A 14,704-nucleotide genomic window follows, 5' to 3' on the forward strand; every position below is an offset into this window, starting at 1 on the left:
AATCATAATGGCATAACATTAAATTAGACAAGGATGGGGGAAAAAATTAAGGAAAAGTGTCAATTTTACTCAAAAATATGGCATTTTTACTATCTAGGAAGGCACTTGAGTGTGGGGGTTGTCACAGATTGACTCAGATATACCTGTTTGGGTTTTTTAAGAATCTGTTGAGTCTTTAAAGTGAAATCAATGAAAGCAAGGGTGTTTTAAAAACTATATAAAAAAAACTATATAAAGTGTTTTTCCTCCTGCAAAATGTGGCATTATAAGTTAGTTCAAGCCAGATTGGAGTGAGAGAGCAACATCTTTAGAAGATAACAGGAAGGCTGCAAAGTGTACAGAAAAGCTGCCCTGATTTATCCTTTGCAGCTTTTAGGCAATGTCTGTCATTGAAAATATCAACATTGGCTTCTTTTCTGCCTTTTAACCGCTTAATTTGTAGCGATTAAAGAGAAAATAGCAAAAATCTGTATTGGAAGGCAACAGCTTTACAAAAACAGCTACAAAATTTTAGTTGCATCATATGTTTAAAGGTGATTATTCACAACAAATCTAACATAAATTAAAGAAAGGAGGAAATTTCTTGATTTTGAGTTATACTGTTTTAAAAGCAAAGTATAACATTTTTATAGCTTAAAATGGAGCCGTTGTGTTTGCAGCATTTAAACTACACAACTTGACTCTACTTTCAAATAAAAAATGAGAAGAGTAAAGTGAGTTACAATAGGGATATATATCCACATCTAAGGAAGATAAAAAAGTGGCTAGTCTTAATGATCAAAACAGAAATGTATTTAGTGCTTAGGTTCTAAAAACACAATTCTATATTAAAAAACACATTTACAACTTTTTCTAAACAAATAGAGTACTGAGCAAACACAAATAGAACTAAAATTGTTGGTGGTTGTCATTCAAACTTTTTTAGTCATAAATTAAACTTTTCATAATAAAGTCTTTCACATTGACCAGGGTAGGACTGCTTTGTTTAAATCATTTTAAGATTTTATTCTAAAGCAGCTGATACTCTTATACACAAGAATCACAGTTTCAGTCTGTGTCATTCTGTAGAGAGTCAATATCTTGTGATTGCAAAACAAACCCAAGCTACTGTATGAATATACGTTAGGCAGCTGGTAGAACAAGCAAAAAAAGGTACCGGTAAGTGTGGGTCCTTGTGTAGGCATTGTTTTGCATGAGCACTAAACTGTACTTTAGTCACTTATGTCTAAAAAGCTTAGTTTTAAATCTCTAGTGGTTTGTTTAAACGTAACCTTGCAAATCAAACACATGCTGCAACATTAACATGGGGAATTTTTTCCAAACAAAACTTCCAAACAAGCCATAGTTGTTTAGTCTTTTTATAACTGGGTCACTGGGGTTTGCAGAGTTTGATGTTAAGCTCCGTCTTCCAACAGTTTCTTTTGAGCTCTTGCAGCTTTGACTTTGGGTTAGAGCTGTTTAGATGTCCACTCAATGGAAGGATGGTAACTGCCTAAAACATCCCCAATGTTGAATGTTGAAACCAAAATCTCTTTAAATATAATCTTCAAAGTAAACTGGTGGGAAGTAACAAACGATTCCTCAAACTTAAACTTTATCTATTGTGTTGATTTACTGGAGAATCATCCATGTTGACTGGCCCTCTAAAACGTAATATGCACTAAATGATGCATTACTGATATCTAGAACTTGAATCTGTGTGTGAAGCTGAAGATTACTCGCTCTGCTGGCTGTGATGCTTTATGAGGAGGAAATCCAGGTTCTTCATGCAACAGATTCCACCTGACTTTGTGGGCGTGTTGCTTAATGTGAGTAATATAAACCCAGCTGGTCCTCAAAAAAGCTCCTGTGCCCCAAAAAAACCTGTTGCTGTGATTTTACTGTAATCTTGTAATAACCTTTCTGCTGCTCCTTCTCATTGACCCTGCTGTTTGCCCACTGTTACTGAGTTATCCTCTGTACATCTGGAAAAGCTTAGCCGTCTCTCTTTTCCACACTACATCCATAATCACATCCACAGCCCCAAACATCTTCTTTACATTAGCAAAGACTGAACCATGAGTTAAAGCATCCTGCTAACATCTGATTCTGTTGCAGACAGAATATTAGTAATGGGTCCTCAAGGTCATTTTGTGTAAAGAAATATAGTGATTTAACAGTTTTACAGTGTAAACACAAGGATTTTAACAAAACAGCTAACATAACATGATCTATTACTTGTACAGACTATGATTTTTCTATGATTTTTCATTTAAAAAAAGATATCTGCTGCCAGGATCCTTTTTTAGTTTCCCATATGGAACATGTCTGCTGTTTGATAATCAATCAAAACAAAAACAACAACAACAAATATATCAGCAAAGTAATAGTTTAAGTTATACTTTGAACCAAGGGTGGTGGCATAGTTGTTAGGGCATTGCGCTTGGATCCCAGAGGTTCTGAGTTCAAGCCCATTTCATTTTATGTGTCCCTTAGCATCAGAGCAGGCCTGTCAGTTGTACCGTACGGGCATATGCTGGTGCTTCAGAGCTTGCCACCCTTGAAAATACCTCAAAGTGTAATACAGAATAATAGCACCGCTGACAGCTCTCATAAAGTTGCCCTCTTCCTGAGAAGCAGACGATTTCTCACTCAGATATTCTTTGTGATCAGGGCCTTCCTCTGCCTCACCTGTTCTGCCCCGCCTGCTAAATTACACCTGCGTACATGCATGCATGTCTGAGCCAGCTGTTGGACTTTTTTCAAAATCGTGCAAAGTCTCCTGGAAAAGACTGACAGGATGTTTCCACTGCAGAGAGAAGTGAGGCTTTGATATCTTGTAAGAGGCTGTGGCAGACGTGTTTTGTGAATAGGGACTGTTTACATACCAGCCCCGAGACTTTCACAGAGGGTAGGAAGAGTGTTCGGCCTCAGGATGAATTATGGATACCACATGTCTAAAGCTGAAGGCCACTCTTCAGCCAGAGTGCTTTTCAAGGATGGATAATTGAGGTACGCTGCTGGAAGATGCTAATATTCCACAGAGAAGGCCCCGGAAGCTCATTTAGAGCTCTGAATGTGTAATATAAGCTGCTTTAAGTTGTTCAATTAATTGCCTGTTGCACCACAGTTTTCGTTAATATGCATCAGCATCACATATACAATTATACATGCACACCTCCCAACCCTGGATCAGCAACATCCGGTTCATTGCATCCTGCACACACAGACACCCACACACACACACAGCCTCTCTTTTTATGAATCTCTTGTTTCGTTGAGGCACATGTACACACACAGATGCTTGGAATAGAGAGGAAGCCCACTTAACGTGAAAAGCATTTGCCTCAAGATGAAAGGCTTCACACCCACTGCCTACATGCAGAGTCTCTTCCGACACCTTTCAGAGACGGCGCATACTGTAGCAAAGGCTTGTGCTACGCAGACACACTCGAGCTAGCATCCCTCCCCACACCCATCGGCACCGCAACACGCTTGCATCCCTGCCTGCCTCTCATTCGCTCTATTTCTCCCTCTTCTCCTGTCAGCAGAGTCCTCCTGCTACAGCAGCCACTGAGAGAGGAATAGAAAAGGTACAGAAGCAGTAGGACTTGACTGCCGAGAGAGAAGAGCTTCCATTAAATGCCCAAGGTGCAGCCGCCTTGTTTTCCCCCTACATCGTTCGGCGTGGCACTGTGGGGTTTTTCAGGCGTGGAACATGCTCAGCCGCATGCAGGGCGTGAAAAGCAACACTGGCTGTGATGCTAGATAATTGCTTCCCATTTACCCGTGTCCGAAGACAAAAATAGCATGTCTCTATAACGAATGTTGCCGTTGGAGCATGGGAGGTATGATTGCTGTGGCAGTGGATAGATACACAAAGTGGACAGTGTTTTGCAATCCTAAAGTCTACACATATCTACACCACCTAGCAACACATTTGAAGCTAAACCATACAGGGAAAATGCTCAATATTCCAGCTTGTATAGTCAAGGTAGACTCTTTGACAATTACTGAATGTAAACACAGCTTTTGTATGCGCTTGTGGTTAGGTGACAATGCCAAAAAAAAGTCCAGACATTGACACAGGCCTAACTGTTGTTTTTCACACCTCAATGCTACCTGCACCACATCCGCAGATCGCCCATCAGTCCCCAAACTCACCACCGAACTCATTCCCTCCTCTGAGCCAGCCCAATCTCTCAATGATTGCCCTAAGTTCATGCTTTATCTCCTCCTTGATAGACATTTTAGGTTCCTGCAGTGGCTCTAAATGGAAAGCAACATTTAACAGAAATTGTTTGTGTTTTTAAACATCAGGACTGCTCCATGCATTTGGGATACATGTTCTCTCCCCATCCTTGCCATCAGCAATTACAGTGTTTATTATCATCTCCACAGGAGGCGTGCATGCATCTATAGGTACTGCTTAGTCCTGCTGCACAGACATGAAACAACAAATCAAGCTGCAAATGAATCACAACATATGCATAGCAAATCTTATCTTTAACAGCCAAAACTGGCTCTGCACATCAGTAAACCCCCTTCTTTCATTTCATCTCCAGGTATTGCAAGCATGCATCCAGGTAAAGCAGGGAAGCAAAATGACAAATCAAATCTAGAATCCACATTGAAGTTGAGTATGAAAGCAGTAGCAGTATAACCACTGCAGTGCAGTACTGTACACAACCAGGTGCTGAGATTCCTGCCTTTTAGAGCCCACACAAGGCTAACCATGGTTGGTAACTGATCAACTACAGCTGCCTGCACAAGCACAACACAAACAGAGAAGGAAATATGAGCAAAAACAAGACAAGAGGGAGAGGACAAGCAACGGGTTGGCCTCTCATGTACTCACCAGCACCGGCAGAACACAGCAGAGACACCAGGAGCACAATCACCAGCGTCAGGATCTTCACATTCATTTCTGCACTCCCCTCTGGCTCTCCGCTAGTCACTCGCTGATATACTGTAGTGGTGTGTGTGTGTGTGTGTGTGTGTGTGGATGGGAGGGGGAGAGAGAGAGAGCAGCTGAGCGAGCACGAAAGAGAGAGAGACTGCTTTTTCCTCTCTATGTGTCAATTTCTAGGAATGTGTGTGTTTGTATATCAGTGTGTGACAGCTCCCTTTCTAAGACTGAAGGCACGTCTTTATCTGAGCTCCCCCCCAGAGGTCTAACAGTGTGTCTTCTTCTCTTCTGTCAGAGGATCGACAGCAAGTTCAGAGGAGCTGTGAGTGCTAGAAGTAAGTCTTCAGGTCTGTCCGTCTGTCAGCGAGCCGGTGTGCATGTGAGCCTCCTGCCTTGGATATGGAGCCTGCTTGGTCATGTGGCTTATGTATCACTGACTCTGTGGGTCATGGACAAGCCCTCCTGCCCCACCATTACCCCTCATCTCCACCCCTTTCCTGCAAACATGCACGTGCGTGCATCTGAGGAAGAGGGGGGAAAAGGGTGGCATTAGGAGGGAGGAGGTGGTGCATGTAGGTTTATGATAAAACAGTTGTTAAAAAGTTTTTGAACTGCACACGGCGTTTTGCCAGGGTTTTGGGAAATCAAAAAAAGCAGCTTATTGGGGGGTGCAGATAAAAGAAAGGAAGGTGTGAGCTTTTGTGTATACACCCGCTTTTCTTCCACATGCTATCCACTAAATCATCTGCATCGTTTGAAGTTAAAGTCCGTGACTCTCCAAGTAACAGCAGGAAAAAACTTATCAGACCATAGCCTGACTTCACTGCTCGCACTGTTTGTTTCTGCCCCCCCAAAGTCATTTGTTTTATTTCTTTTCACAGACTATATTCTTTCCATGAACAAAAGCAAGTGAAACCCCACCCTATGGAATAAGAAGGCTTATTTTTTATTTCATGTGTTTATCAGACAATAAACAGGAAAGGTTGCTGTGAATTGTGAGAAGTGCAATTTTCCTTATCGCCTTTGGCCAAGGAAGACAAAGTTTGTCCTTTGGAGAATAACATTTTTCAGGAAGGACTATAAATTTTGTATTGTTTACCATAAGCATGTAGAATATGTAAAAGAAACAATGAACTCCACCCTGTTACATCATTCTATACTTCACCCTGGAGTTGAGGGATCTCGTCCAAAAGTAATTCATCAGACTGCAGACCGCAAAGGTAAAATTCGGTAAAGAAAGAAAATAAATAAGATACTTAAAAGACTGATTAATCTAAATTATATATGTCTAAGTGATGAACTGTTTACATGGGGTCAATGTACTGTGAGTCCAAAGATCTGAGTCCCCAAAGAGCTGCAGTGACACATGATGGATGGAGTGCTTTCGGTCACAGCCGTAAGAAACAACCCTCCTCCCCATATTGGTCCTCCTCCACACAACCTCTTTTTATGTGTTGTCACTAAACATTCAATTTAGTGCCGTGGATCTGAGAGGAGAGGCCCAGTGACCCTCTCTGCAGCTCCCGCTTCTCACAGCTCTGCTATTGTCTTCACAAGACCCTGAGGTCCCAGAGGCCAGGGTGTCTGCCACCCACTTGAGATCCAACAACAAGAGCACCTTCCATTTTTACATGCAGCACTTGAAGCTTTCACTTTATATGAAGCAACTTTCACACCTCACAGGTGACTAAAAGACCTGGAGGCTGAAGATGCTTATCCAGGCCTGACCTTTTTTTAGCGCTAAGATAACTCGACCAAGTGCTTTCCAAGGAGTCCGTTCCCCACATTTTCTCAGAGGTGCTCACTGATCACTCACAGAAACCCAGAGTAATTATTTCCAACGGCACATAATGAGCAATTCAGGGAGTTAGAGTTCCATTACAGACTAATCTAGTAATCACGAGTAGTTAATTTAAAATACATTTTCATGAAACATTCAGAAGCAGTCTCAAAGAGATAAGGGATAACAGCCTTAATGTTACACTCCCTTATAAGTATTTATACCCCCTTACTTCACATTTCTGTCCTTAAATATCAGCTTCTTCTATTTGGATTTCTGAGGGCAGCCAATTAAAGACATTTCTTTTTCACTTTGATTGCAGAAAGAAATAGAGTACTGAGTTAAAGTGTTCGTCTCTTACAAGATTTATTCTACTTTTTTCCTCACACTTTATAGATTCAGTTCAGTAGATCTTACATGAAGATTAAGAAAACATGTTCAGGAAACCTGTCCCTATGTGGTAGGGTCATTGCTAAACAAAATAACTGTCATCAAGCATCTAAAATATATATAATTTAAAAAGTAAAAATTAGTGTGGTACATCACTGTGGGGGATGGTACCACCTCTTCTGTGCAGAATTGTTTTAATCATATTACGCCAGAGGTTTTTTTAAGCAGGAATGGACAATTTAATGTCAAACTACAGCCTCACAATCGAATGAGATTCTTGCATTTATTTAGTGTCTGTAGTTTGGATTCATTCGGTCAATCTTTACTGGATTCAGGTCTGGACTTTGAAATCCGCTGTTCTGAAATCCCACTGTATCTCCTTGTCTTAGGGTTTCTGGAAGGTGAATCTTCATCCTTGTTTTAGCTTTTTCTTTGGGGAGCTGTACAAATTTTTTTTCTTTTCTCTTAAGGAACCATCACCAGAGCAACGCACCTTGGTACTCTTTCCACCCCACCTTTCACCATGGTTATTATTTGTCCAGAATAATGTGCAGATTACTTTGGGATTAATCTCTCCATTTAGATTATTTTGGGTGTTGGTTGGTCCCATTTGTTCAGATCACCTCATTCCAGATTTTTGCTTTTCATCTGGTAGCACTGAATTTTATCTAAGGTTTAAGTGTAAAGAATACGGAATACTAATATTATTATTATTATTATTAATATTATATTGCAGTTTGGCTTCTCTATGTGTTTTGTTGATCACACAAATCCCCCTCAAATTAGATTCGAATTTGTGGCAGTAACACACAAAAATGTTTAAAATCCAAAAACAGCAGTTTTCATTTGTATATGAAGTCAAACTAAAAGTATCCAGTATGCACTAAGTCCAGGTGTCCCAGTGTTATTTTATAGCCGTGGACTGATTAGCTGTTAAAATGTAATACGGACATCGGTTAAGGCCTCGTGAGCCATCGCAAAGTTGGCATTGAGGGCTTAAACATTAGCACCCCACTACCTTTAAGTAGCTTGAAGCAAAGCCTGTAATGAAAGGCTAGCAGATGGCGTTTCCTGTGTGTTTCAGTGGATTGTGTTTGTAAGACAGTGGGGGATTTGGAGGTCTTTATGCTCAGGGATGTGGGGAGATACCTGGCAGCGCCACACAGTCAGCGGCAGCAGTCAGAGGGCAGCTATTGAGCCCATACGTCTCAACACGGGAAACACTCGGCTGTTTACAGGAAGTGTTTGATGAAGGAAAGCTGTAGATGCTGAATGAAGTCACTGATGACGACTTTTCCTCATTCCTGAGCTTTAATAATAGGCAGACATTCCTAAGATGATGGAAGAAAGGTATCCCCCTGCATTATTCCTTCTTTTTCTCGTGTCAGTTACGTTCTCATAAATGCTAAAAATCATCAACAGGTGTTCCTCCAGTTATGGATGAATGAAAAAAAGCCACATTACCCGTTATTATGTTTCCTGTTTATCATCCGTTTCTAAATAAAGCCGTCAGATGCTAATGAAGTGTGCGGATGTTTGTTTGCATTGCTGTTTGGATGATTAAATGAACAGTGGCAAGTTGTTTTTTTTGCTAAATACTTCCATATCCGCTGCCATGTATCTAGCATCTATTAGATACAGCAGCCTTTATCATAACAGAAAACAAATCAAACATCCGTCTCTGCAGGAGAATGATTGGTTTGGCTGAATGCAAAACAAAGAAGACCTGAGGTTATTAGAATATTGCAAAGCCTTCAACACAGAACTTGACTTAATATAATTAGATACTGAGAATCAGAGGAGATATTCTACATTTAATTGTGTCTTTATCAGCTAACTTACAAATCTATATTCTGCAAAGCCTGCAGAAAAACTTCCTGCTAAGATCCGGTCGCTAGTCATTTTTGAACAGCTCAAACACTGTGACACTTTTACTAATTTTTTATTATATTTCCTGAATCATTCAGGTTCCTCATATTAATCTCAAAACAGTGAGTTCTCTTAAAGGAATAGTACACCCAAAACATGATTAGCCTTCATTTTCTACTCACCCCCATGCTGAACAACACTCTGGAGTACTTTTTTGATATCTCAAATGCATCTGGAGATCTGGGAGGCTTCTTGCTGTCTGCTGACATTCAAATAATGGAGGTCTATGGTGCCCGAGGCGGAAAGGTCCATAAAAGTCCACAAAAAACGTATCAATATTCCTCCATACTGCTCGTCCAATGTATTCCAAGTGTCCTGAGTGGGTAGCATCCAGAATTTACTCGAAACAAAGTCATTTAGAATGTTTTTAGAGCATAAACAGTAGTGTATAGGATTTCCTGAAAGCGCGCGCCCGCACGTTCACGACGCTACGGAAGCCGGCAGACCAACCAGATGAAAGTGCGCATTCAGCGTCTGCTCTTCCAATAATGCAAGCGTAGAAGAAGAAATGTGCTGTTTACCTGTGCAAAGAAAGAAACAACAAAAGAAAAATGTCTGAGGACTTCAGTGTTGAGGAAGAGCATGAGTTCTTTGCCGAGCTGAATGCGCACTTTCATCCGGTTTGGTCTGCCGCGGTTTCCGTAGCGTTGTGAACGTGCGGGCGCGCGCTTTCAGGAAGTCCTATACACTACTGTTTATGCTCTAAAAACCTTCTAAATGACTTCGTTTCAAGTAAATTCCTGATGCTACCCACTCAGGACACTTGGAATACATTGGACGAGCAGTATGGAGGAATATTGACACGTTTTTTGTGGACTTTTATGGACCTTTCTTTTCTGTCTCGGGCACCGTAGACCTCCATTATTTGAATGTCAGCAGACAGCAAGAAGCCTCCCAGATCTCCAGATGCATTTGAGATATCAAAAAAGTACTCCAGAGTGTTGTTCAGCATGGGGGTGAGTAGAAAATGAAGGCTAATCATGTTTTGGGTGTACTATTCCTTTAAGATGTACAGTAAGGGTTAACAGTTATTCATTTGGTAATTTGCATCAACTAGAGAACCAGATAATTCAGCCGGAACAGAGGTATTGGGCTTAAAAGGTTTGATGTAAATGTAATAATGATTTTGAAAAACAGGCAGATGATGGCTGAGCAGGCTGAGATTGTTGAACTAACTGGTGGAAAGAGGCTGAGAATGGGGCAGGCAGAACAATCCGAAACAGAAAACAAAGAGCCACAACTTGCAGGGAATTATCAGCAGTAGATGAAGCTGATCGCTCAATCAGCTGAGATGAGTAGAGCAGGAGGAGGAAAACAGCAAGCCAGTGGGTCCGAGACAGGTTGTGATTTTTCCTTTCTCTACAGGTGCTGGTCATAAAATTAGAATATCATGAAAAAGTAGATTGATTTCAGTAATTCCATTTAAAAAGTGAAACTTGTATATTATATTCATACATTACATACAAACTCATATATTTCAGATGTTTATTTTGTTTAATTTTGATGATTACAAATGACAACAAATGAAAATCTCAAATTCATCATATCAGAAAATTAGAATATTGTGAAAAGGTTCAAAATTGATGGCCCCTGGTGCCACACTCTAATCAGCTAATTAACTCAAACCACCTGCAAAAGCCTTTAAATGGTCTTTCAGTCTAGTTCTATAGGCTACACAATCATGGGGAAGACTGCTGACTTGACAGTTGTCCAAAAGACGACCATCGACACCTTGCACAAGGAGGGCAAGACACAAAAGGTCATCGCTAAAGAGGCTGGCTGTTCACAGAGCTCAGTGTCCAAGCACATTAATAGAGAGGCGAAGGGAAGGAAAAGATGTGGTCGAAAAAAGTGTACAAGCAAGAGAGATAACCGCACCCTGGAGAGGATTGTGAAACAAACCCCATTCAAAAATGTGGGGGAGATTCACAAAGAGTGGACTGCAGCTGGAGTGAGTGCTTCAAGAACCACCACACACAGACATGGGTTTCTGCTGTCGCATTCCTTGTGTCAAGCCACTCTTGAACCACAGACAGCGTCAGAAGCGTCTTGCCTGGGCTAAAGAGAAACAGGACTGGACTGCTGGTGAGTGGTCCAAAGTCATGTTCTCTGATGAAAGTAAATTTTGCATTTCCTTTGGAAATCAAGGTCCCAGAGTCTGGAGGAAAAGAAGAGAGGCACTTCATCCACGTTGCTTGAAGTCCAGTGTAAAGTTTCCACAGTCAGTGATGGTTTGGGGTGCCATGTCATCTGCTGGTGTTGGTCCATTGTGTTTTCTGAGGTCCAGGGTCAACGCAGCCACATACCAGGAAGTTTTAGAGCACTTCATGCTTCCTGCAGCTGACCAACTTTTTGGAGATGCAGATTTCATTTTCCAACAGGACTTGGCACCTGCACACAGTGCCAAAGCTACCAGTACCTGGTTGAAGGACCATGGTATCCCTGTTCTTAATTGGCCAGCAAACTCTCCTGACCTTAACCCCATAGAAAATCTATGGGGTATTGTGAAGAAGAAGATGCAATACACCAGACCCAACAATTCAGAAGAGCTAAAAGCCACTATTAGAGCAACCTGGGCTATCATAACACCTGAGCAGTGCCACAGACTGATCGACTCCATGCCACGCCGCATTGCTGCAGTAATACAGGCCAAAGGAGGCCCAACTAAATACTGAGTGCTGTACATGCTCATACTTTTCATGTTCATACTTTTCAGTTGGCCAACATTTCTATAAATCCTTTGTTTTTATTGGTCTTCAGTAATATTCTAATTTTCTGATATGATGAATTTGAGATTTTCATTTGTTGTCATTTGTAATCATCAAAATTAAACAAAATAAACATCTGAAATATATGAGTTTGTATGTAATGTATGAATATAATATACAAGTTTCACTTTTTAAATGGAATTACTGAAATCAATCTACTTTTTCATGATATTCTAATTTTATGACCAGCACCTGTAATTCTGACTTTAAACCTGAAATATTTGATGTCCAAATTACACTGATCCAAAGTAGAAAGCACATTTCACAACATTAAACATACTGTAGCAGACTATATATCTTCCTTTTTACATCCGGACTGAAATTCCAGATAAAAGTAAAAAATGTTGAGTTATTACGTTTCATCATCAGTTTGCACAAATGTGTCCACATAACTGACCACATTATTATTTCTCGTTAGGACAGGGTGACAGGATGTCCAATATTCCTGGTGACAGCGCTTGTTCCAGCAAAATATGTCCCCAAAAATGTCCCTAGTTTTAGGGTCTGATGAATGAGAAACAATTGTGCAAAACTCGTATTACGGTAGCCTTGTAGAGTGAAAACTAGGCATGTTTCAGAGGCACATGCCAATTGCCCCGTCTTTAACAAAAAGAGAGAAATGCACAAGATTTTTTGGCATGCCGGTGTTAAATCAAAATCTGTGACCCGCTTCATAATTTTCCCGCGATGTTTTCATCGCTCACACAGGGCTGAGGTAATCATAAAGTATCATGCAAAATGTTCTCTTTTTGGCCAGTATCACGTCATAAGGTGTAACACCGGCGTACAGCTGTTATAATATCAGGATGGTGATAAGGCCAAAAAGAATCACAAACTGTGTGAAAAAAGCTCTTTTCATTTGAACTCCATCAAATATCAGATAAAATTTTGTCAAATCATCTATGATCAAGTTAATTTGCAGCCTATTTTCAATTACTATGACTATATTTCGATTTTTAAAAGAAATAGGAGACTGGAAAAAAATCACCTTAATGATATTCTGTTAAATTAATGTTGTTAAATCATAAAGATTTGCAATCAGAGCATAATTAAAGCAGACTAGAAACGAGGAGTAAATAAGGCACAGAAAAACAGTTCAGATTTTTTTTTTTGGAAAACCACAACCAGTAAAGAAGAACACTAGTACTGCAACGCTGATAATAGGGAGCAGCCAGAGTGAGGAGACTGTCCGCCCGCCTCTAATGGCAGTTTCACCGGGAGGCCCAGTCCGAGCATCCGCAACCCAGCCTAGCGCGATTGGAATGGACAAGCCCTTCCAGCCAAAATCCAGCTTCAAATTTCCGGTACAGCATTGTGGTAATGAAACATTCTCACAGTCTGTGGCACAGGCTTGGTTTGCTAGTGGCTACATATGTGGAAGAGACTGAGTTTCATTTGTGTGAAAGCAGTCAGTAAAAAAGTCATACCCAGAGACAGACTTAAGAAAGAAAACCCCCATGACTGCAAGCTTTTCAAATTGGCGTAAAGCCACTGAAATTTTTTTTATTGGATAGTTTAATTAAAAGCGCATATATTCACCTGAGAACTGATTAATGATGAACGTGATAAATGATGTATGTGGATTACAGAACCTAGTTGCGGGCACTGAAGTGTATATGACAATAAAGTAGTGAATCTCAATCAATTTATTTATTTTTATTTATTATAGGTCATAGGTCATTTGTCCAAAAAAACAAACAAAAAAACTTTCACACCACCCCCTAATCAAAATTACTTCCAGTGGAAGTAATGTGCATTAGTTAGACTTAGACCGATTTATTTTGTCATTTTGTATACACAAATGTAAACAAAAATAAATTTCGTTTAGAACAGCTCTCTAGACAAGTGCAGCCTTGATAAGGTAAGCAGCATTTGTTCTTGAGCTGCTACTACTGCCTCCAGCTCCTGAAGCACTCGCTTCTCCTGGCTCAGGGGAGGAAAAGGACAATGATGACTATTCTGTGAGGGTGGCAGCCCCCTGGGTTGAAGAGGCTGACGTGGTTGAACCAGCAACTCATAACTCATTATTAGGGGTGGGTATTGCCAAAGGCGTCACGATTCGATTCGAATCACGATTCACAGACTGCGATGCGATTCTATCACGATGCATCACGATTAATGAATTGTTGCGATGCATTGCAATATTTTCTCCTCCATGTTTTGTTTTTGAATGACTCGGCGCAGTATCCCGCAGCCGGAAATGCTTGTGACACAAGGCAGCGTGCGTCAACACATCCGCAGCGACATCTACTGGACTGGAAGTTGTATTACACTTGTTTTTGGCTGATGTTCGCCAACCATTCATGCAATTTTATTTATTAATTTTTTTAAATTTATAATCGATACTTGGCGTCAAGAATCGATGCAGTAGATCACGAAAATTAGAATCACGATGCATCATCATGACGATTATTTTGCACACCCCTACTCATTATGCATAAGTTAGGCTGTCGTAGAAAATAGACTCGTTATGAATACTCTAGGCATACAGCCAAAATAAAAAATAGAAAGTTCATCATATGCTGGCATTTTAGAAGAATCTGGGATGTCAGGCATATGCTGGCTTAATCGTTAAGGTGTGACAGGGGCTATAGCATGATCAAACTGCCATGTACAAGACCAGCTCTGTACCCTCATCTCCTTGTTAAGCTCAGATTCCCCTAAGATATCCTTTAACTGAATACAGGGAGCCTTTTCAGTGTCTGCAGTCTTAGCCCTCTAATCAGTAAGAATAATCTACTCAATGCTTTTCTCCAGGTGGCAGGTGTTATCAGCTTTTCTGACATCATCGTCTATGTTTCTCTGATGTTCCTACAGCACAAGGACTATTCAAAGACTTTTTCAAAAGTTTGACTCCTCCCCTTTTCTTTCAATATACAGCTTTGGTGGTATTTAATGATTTTTTCCAATAATAAGGGTGAAAAAATACATTTCTAGGGTTTATCCAAC

Source organism: Cyprinodon tularosa, unplaced genomic scaffold (assembly GCF_016077235.1).
Source record: "Cyprinodon tularosa strain WSP-4 unplaced genomic scaffold, ASM1607723v1 ctg27, whole genome shotgun sequence".
NCBI classification, from domain to species: Eukaryota; Metazoa; Chordata; class Actinopteri; order Cyprinodontiformes; family Cyprinodontidae; genus Cyprinodon; species Cyprinodon tularosa.